Raw genomic sequence first — 8,009 nt, 5'->3', positions numbered from 1 at the left:
CTCAGTGAGTGGTTATTAAAGCAGGGCGGGGTGCTTTGTTTTCCTAAAGAGAGATAACTTTATCTCTGGATGGTATAAAGTGCAGGTGCAAGACGGTAATCAAAAGACACAGAAGATGAAAGGTGCAGAACAATCTTATAATAGCTGCTTAATTTACTGGTTACTAGAAATCTTTTTTTTTTTTTTTTTTTTTATCAGCAAATACAACAAACACCTTGGATGGTTTATGCCTTAAAACCTGAAGGGAAACATTTTGAAGTGACAACAAATATATTTTTTTTAACTGTTATTGTTTAAAACTTTTCATGGAAATTAGATTTTTTCATAAAATTATATATTTTGCAAAAAGCCTGTTAAACATTTGCTGTAGCACCATGGTGAAAGCTTAGTGAAAAGATGGTAAGCTTGGTTACTTTATTTATTTATTTATTGATTGATTGATTGATTGATTGATTGATTGATTGCATTTATATAGCGCTTTTTTATACAAAAGTATTGCAAAGCACTGTACAGTACATAGCAGAAAAAGAACAAACCACAATACATTTGTATAGCATGTCACACATTCAACTGCCACAGTCAGACCATTTAAATAACAGTATACACAAAATAATACAAAAGCAGCAATTTTAAAGTTACATTAAAACCCACTAAGATAAGAAAGTCATTTTATAAAAGTGCATTTTTAGTCTTGACTTCAAAACTGTAACCGCCCCAGCTTCCCTGACAAACGAAGGCAGAGCATTCCATAATTTAGGAGCTCTACAAGAAAAAGCCCTGCCTCCTGGGTTTTTGTTGGCCCTAGGAATAATCAGCAGCCCTGCATCCTGTGATCTCAGAGTGCGGTTAAGGGTCATTAATTCCTGCTAATAACTTGGTGCTAATCCATGCAGAACCTTGTAAGTTAACAGCAAAATCTTAAAGCCAATTCTATACTGCACAAGGAGCCAGTGTAGAGAGGCCAAAACGGGTAATATGTTCACTTTTCCTGGTTTTAGTCAGAATTCTAGCGGCTGTATTCTGAACAAGCTGTAAGCGGAATACCACGCGTTTTAGCACACCAGAAAAAAAGTGTATTACAATAATCAATTCTAGATGAAACTAAGGCATATAAAGCAATGGAACACTATTTTAAGCATAAGCATATTCAGACTGCTAAATTGTATCATGGTAAAGTTATATATGGTAATAAATGCTTATGAAAGTGTAGTAAGGTGCAGTGAAAGCAAATCTAAAGACAGTTATTGAACAAATGTTAACTTTTTTTGAAGCGTCTTTTTTTCCTTTTTTCCTTTTTTTTTTTCTTGGAGAATTAGGCAGAATTGTATTGACCCTACCCTACTGGTATTTAGCCATGACTAGGGACTCTTTTACATCCACACAGTAGTCAATATCTTGGTTTAACATCTCATTCAAAGGACATGGCAAGCATATTTTATGAGAATTTTCTTAAAGTACATATAGCTAACAAAATAATTTAAGTACATTTTTTCTAACAAGAATTACCATCACTTCTTAGATCTCACACTTTTCCCACATGTGCACTTTATAGTTAACACATTTTTCGTAGCTATTAGTGATAAAAAACTTGGAGCTTTGCACTAATTTCAGAGCTGGACTTCCCTACGATTGACATGTTTTCAGTGTTGACTGAACCTGAAGTGCAGCACTGAAGTATCTGCAAGGAGTGATCAATAAAATAACACATGAGAGTGCTGCCAGTAACATCCATGACTTCTGAACATCTGCACTGTACAGCAAGGGGAGTTGGCTAGGCTGAAAACTGATTTACATGTGCATTCTAGATGGACTGTTATGATGCTAAAATCCTGCAGAGATCCTATATACTGTATAAATGCACATAGCTGGAATCGAATCAGAAGTGCACAGTTTTGTGTGTTCAGCGATGTGACTCCAGTTATCTTCAGTAACGTGTAGTGTCAACAGTAACTTGCAAGGAAAACAAATGTAATATTTAGCAATGTTATATCTTCTTATCATATGGGCACACTTTTGCACACAGGATTTCGGACAAAGGGGTATTGATTCCAAGTGCTTTGTCATTTCAACTGGATTGCTTCATGTCGTCTGCATAGCAGCTGTGCATATACACATTTGACAGAGATTTTGGATTCACGTGTTTTAAAACCAAAGTACAATAATGTATTGTGCATATATCTGAACTGACTAATGTGCCAGCAACGTGTGTATAACCTGTGTGTCTTAGGGGGGGGGGGGGGGGGAGGGGGGGCAGGTTCACCTCTGTTAATCAATTGACTGAGGGTTGGTGGTCAGAAAATAATGTCTATTGTATCAATTTGTATTTACCTGTCACAAAGATGGCCGGAGTGGGTGGCGTCAGACCAGATCCAGGAAATAAACAACCGAGACTTGGGGTTTTGGTGAAGCTGAGCGCGTGATCGCACTCAGCATTTAATAATTAAACAGAACAGAAAATAAAAGGTTTTAAACACAAAACAGGACACGGCACTTGTAGCCAAAATAAACAGACAAACAAAACGAACTAACACTTAACAAACGGTGCACGGAGACAAACAAACACGGTGAGTACAAAACACTTATTATTATTATTACTTATTTTAACTCCTCTCTCTCTCCCGTTCTCCACTCTCGAACACCTAACCCCGAGTGAGTGAAAACATGCTGCTTTTATGCAGTTGTACCGAGACTCGACTGCTAATCAATCATTCAATTGGAGTTGCGGTACAACTGCACGTGAATCAATAAAGTGCAATTCCCCGTGCTCACATATTACATTTTACTTGCACGTGAAGTGCTGTGCCATCCTCGTGCCTAAATACAAATATACATTTTAAACACTCGTGTTACACAGACCCGTTTATGTCCTGTGTACCAATGACTATACACCAACATTTAACACACCACACGCAACATATAACAGAAAATACACACGGACGGGCACTTCGTCACATATACCCCCCCCCTGTGCAAAGCACACATGGCCTCAACGGCCACCTCCCCCCTTAAAAACCCAGCAGTCCAGGACAAAGTCTCGGGCTGGGAAGGGAGGCTTCAGTGGGCCCATGGCTGGCAATGCTGTCAGCACCCATGCCTAGGGTTACCATATGGCTCCAGATTAACCGGACGCTGTGAGACAGAACGGGATTTCAAACTTGCCCCTAAATTGAAATAAATGAAGGTGTAAATGAACCATCCTTAGCTACAATTAAGAATGGTGCTTAAATACCCGCATGCGCGTCAAATAATTGTATTATACTAAGAATGAATTGCAGCCAGTCGCTATTTTTTTCTGTTTGTTAAAATTCAATCGCCCATATTATTCTGCAAGTACAATCGCATCATCATCTCGTTGCTCTATCGATAAATTAGCTATTCGTTCATTAAGATCTGATCAGAAGCAGCTGATCAGTGTGAATTGTTTGCTGCGCCCAAGCAATTCCACCACAGCAGGATTAATCTCAGCAAAGGTGGAGCTCATTTATACGTGAATTACTTTCAATTTAGGGGGAATTTTGAAATCCCGGTCTGTCTCAAAGCGTCCGGTTAATCTGGAGCCATATGGTAACCCTACCCCTGCCGGTAGTGGCACGGCTGACAGCATGCTGGTCCACTCCTGCAGCGAAATTGCTGCGGGGGATGCTGGTCTCCTGACCTCTCCCCCTTTCTTCGTAGCCGGTAGCTCCCCTTTGTGGGGCTCCGACCACAGTACTTCCGGCAGCGAAGAAGCTGCAGTGGGAGCAGGTCTCCGGACCTCCCCCACAATCTCCGGCAGCGAAACTGCTGCAGTGGGAGCAGGTCTCTGGACCTCCCCCACGATCTCCGGCAGCAAAACTGCTTCAGTGGGAGCAGGTCTCCTGACCTCCCCCACGATCTCCGGCAGCAGAACTGCTGCAGTGGGACCAGGTCTCCTGACCTCCCCCACCTTCTTCGTGGCCGGCAGCTCCCTTTGGTGGGGTTCTGGCCACAGTACTTCCTGCTGTGATGCGGAGCGGCTGGCAACCCCAGGCGATGCGGAGCGACAGGCAACCCCAGGCGATGTGGAGCGACAGGCAACCCCAGGCGATGTGGAGCGACAGGCAACCCCAGGCGATGCGGAGCGGCTGGCAACCCCAGGCGATGCGGAGCGACAGGCAACCCCAGGCGATATGGAGCGACAGGCAACCCCAGGCGATGTGGAGCGACAGGCAACCCCAGGCGATGCGGAGCGGCTGGCAACCCCAGGCGATGCGGAGCGACAGGCAACCCCAGGCGATATGGAGCGACAGGCAACCCCAGGCGATGCGGAGCGACAGGCAACCCCAGGCGATGCGGAGCAACAGGCAACCCCAGGCGATGCGGAGCGACAGGCAACCCCAGGCGATGCGGAGCGACAGGCAACCCCAGGCGATGCGGAGCGACAGGCAACCCCAGGCGATGCGGCGCAACAGGCAGCCCCAGGCGATGTTGCGCGACAGGCAGCCCCAGGCGATGCCAGACAGGCATCCTTGGGCGAAGCGTGGCAAGCATCCTTGGGCGAAGCAAGGCAGGCATCCTTGGGCGAAGCGAGGCAGGCATCCTTGGGCGAAGCGAGGTAGGCATCCTTGGGCGAAGCGAGGTAGGCATCCTTGGGCGAAGCGAGGCAGGGAGTCAGGACAAACTGGGGTGTGGGTGTTGGCCCTCTTCCCGACCTCTGCGGCAGGGCGGTTCTTCCCCGTGCTTCCCTCAGCAGCCTATGCAAGGGCTGCTGAGGACCGCCAGCATCTATTCCTGGTCCTTCTGGTGAAGGGAGAGGCAGCTCCCGCTCCTCTCCTCGTGATGGTGGGGAAAGTGATACCAGCAGGCATTCATCCTCTGCTGGTAGGGGAAGTGATACCAGCAGGCATTCATCCTCTGCTGGTGGGGGAAGTGATACCAGCAGGTATTCATCCTCTGCTGGTGGAAAGGGACCCAGCAGGTATTCACCCTCTGCTGGTGGACGGGAACCCAGCAGGCATTCACCCTCTGCTGGTGGACAGGGACCCAGCAGGCATTCACCCTCTGCTGGTGGACAGGGACCCAGCAGGTATTCACCCTCTGCTGGTGGACATGGCGGAGGCAGAGGCAGCTCCTGCTGCTCTGCTCCTGCCGGTGGAGGTGGCGGAGGCAGAGGCAGAGGCAGCTCCTGCTGCTCTGCTCCTGCCGGTGGAGGTGGCGGAGGCAGAGGCAGCTCCTGCTGCTCTGCTCCTGCCGGTGAAGGTGGGAGCAGTGTGTCGTCTCCTGGCGACGAAGGTGGGAGCAGCGTGTAGTCTCCCCCTTTTACAGGGGACTGGTGCTGCTCTGCCTCTCTTGCAGGGGACTGGTGCGGCTCTGCCTTTCTTGCAGGGGACTGGTGCGGCTCTGCCTCGGAAGGGGAAACCAGCAGGCATTCTTCCTCTGCTGGTGGAGATGGGGACAGCAGGCATTTTTCCTCTGCTGGTGGAGGTGGGACCAGCAGGCATTCTCCCTCTGCTGGCAGCTTGGTTCCTAGGGCTATGGAAGCCCCGACTTCCCTCTCTTTGGGCTGTGGACGCACCGACTCCTTCCTTTTGGGCTGTGGACGCACCGACTCCTCCCTTTTGGGCTGTGGACGCACCGACTCCTCCCTTTTGGGAAAAAAAAAACTGTGGTTCCCACTCTGGCCTGAGTCCTGGAGGCGCTGTAGATCCCACTCTGACATCACGTGTCACTTCCCCGTGCTCACATATTACATTTTACTTGCACGTGAAGTGCTGTGCCATCCTTGTGTCTAAATACAAATATACATTTTAAACACTTGTGTTAAACAGACCCGTTTATGTCCCGTGTACCAATGACTATACACCAACATTTAACACACCACACGCAACATATAACAGAAAAATACACACGGGCGGGCACTTCGTCACAATACCATAGTGCACTAAAGTGATAGCAGACTGTGGCAACTGGTAATTAGTTCACAGGTTTAGAGCAGGTGAAGTGCAGGTGCAGTAACACAATGAAACAAACAGACAACAAAGTACAGGTGAAATGGTTTGTTTATTTGGTGACCAAGCAGTAAATAATAAAGAGCTTGCAAGACACAGCAATGTGTATTGCACAGTAATGATAAAGGGTTGCAGTCCCGTAAATAATAAACACAGTACTAAACACAATTAGACACAAACACGGTCACCAGTCCAAAGTGAGTGGTGAAGTACAATTTATTACGTGCAACAACAGTGAACAAGTAGTGCAGTGTTGTCCGGGTTTATTGCCGGCCGTGGGTGACAGCTCCAGATCGTGTTAACCGTCTAGTCTAGTGAACAATGAACAATGAACAGTGTTTTAGACAAAACAAACAAAACACTCACGGTTCTCTATAACAATACACAAGTCCTTCCGGTTTCAGCGTAACCATAAATAAGGAACAGATCACATCACTATGTCCCCTTTTCTAGATGTCTGACTTCCGCCTAACCCTGGGAATGAACTGTCGAGCCATCCTGTCCAGGGTACTCTGTTCCGTTTACACAGCGTCCTCACACGTCGGAAAGGAGATCTAACACCAATAATCATTCGATCTCTGTCACACAGACACATAGTTGACCAAAGTTTTTTAGAGTAACAGATTACAATTGGCATTTGACATGTTGTCAACTATATTAAGAATTGTAAGGAAATAATTCAAAAGTAAAATTTCAAGTAGACAAATGTTTTAGTACCTATTTTACCACTATTTTCTCATTTAAAGGGTCCAATGCTCCATCACCCGATCAATCCCCATTGCAGCTTGGGAGAACTGAAGGCCTGTGGGCATCCTCCGATTCCATGACCGAACCAATTGCCTCTTTACACCCAGGTGCTCCACAGAGGATATCAGTGAGCAACCGGCCACTGGAGAACAAAAGCTAGCCCTGTAGGTGTCTACCAGTAGGTTTCACCGTTGTGCTGTGAGTATAAACAGTCTAAGTAACCCACGGTAGCATCAGAGCCAGTGAAACGCTTCATGTGGACTCCACAGAAAGATTGGAAACTTTGCTCAACCTGGACACGAACCTGCACTCCCCTGACTGTATGCGTCTCCTTGCCCACCCCAATCTGCTTCTATTTTTAAGGGTCACATGTCTAAGTATAAATAGTCACTGCCATTTTTCCAAAACAAATAAAAAATAACTTGAACACTGTGCACCTTCACCGTACTACAGTACAAACACTTTAAAGATCACATGAGTAAATCAGATACTCCCTCACAGCTCCCCCCCGTTGCAATAAATACTATCACATGGGTGTGTTAGCACTGGGAAAGACTATTTATTTGCAGGCTTGGCTGGTGTGAAACTGCTGACATCAGTATGCCAAGTTGTAACGAGATTCATATGAACTTAAGATGTAACATAATAAGGAGAATCAGCTAAGATTGCAACAAGTGACTCCTCAGGCACCCTAAACATTCTAATTTATAAAGACAATTCAAAATACTTTTTTACTGTACCACATTAAGGCCTTAGTAAGAACATAAGAACAAAAGAAAGTTTACAAACGAGAGGAGGCTATTCAGCCCATCGTTTGGTTGTTTTGCTCGTTTGGTTATTAGTAGCTTATTGATCCCAGAATCTCATCAAGCAGCTTCTTGAAGGATCCCAGGGTGTCAGCTTCAACAACATTACTAGGGAGTTGGTTCCATACCCTCACAATTCTCTGTGTAAAAAAGTGCCTCCTATTTTCTGTTCTGAATGCCCCTTTATCTAATCTCCATTTGTGACCCCTGGTCCTTGTTTCTTTTTTCAGGTCAAAAAAGTCCCCGGGTCGACATTGTCTATATCTTTTAGGATTTTGAATGTTTGAATCAGATCACCAAGTAGTCTTCTTTGTTCAAGACTGAATAGATTCAATTATTTTAGCCTGTCTGCATACGACATGCCTTTTAAACCCAGGATAATTCTGGTTGCTCTTCTTTGCACTCTTTCTAGAGCAGCAATATCCTTTTTGTAACGAGGTGACCAGAACTGAATACAATATTCTAGGTGAGGTCTTACTAATGCATTGTA

The 8,009-nt window shown here is 45.9% G+C and overlaps 1 long non-coding RNA gene across 1 annotated transcript; it reads right to left on the bottom strand.

Annotated features, from left to right (window-relative positions):
* Positions 1-5,999: 5,999 nt before the first annotated feature.
* Positions 6,000-7,047, bottom strand: LOC131736955 (uncharacterized). The gene is made up of 2 exons (XR_009328572.1): positions 6,684-7,047; positions 6,000-6,277 (listed from the first exon to the last, which is right to left on the bottom strand). It is a non-coding gene; the product is annotated as an uncharacterized LOC131736955 (long non-coding RNA).
* Positions 7,048-8,009: the final 962 nt, after the last annotated feature.

Source organism: Acipenser ruthenus, chromosome 1 (genome assembly GCF_902713425.1).
Source record: "Acipenser ruthenus chromosome 1, fAciRut3.2 maternal haplotype, whole genome shotgun sequence".
NCBI classification, from domain to species: Eukaryota; Metazoa; Chordata; class Actinopteri; order Acipenseriformes; family Acipenseridae; genus Acipenser; species Acipenser ruthenus.
Note: the sequence above shows the minus strand (reverse complement) of the source record. Positions and strands in the feature narration are given on the sequence as shown.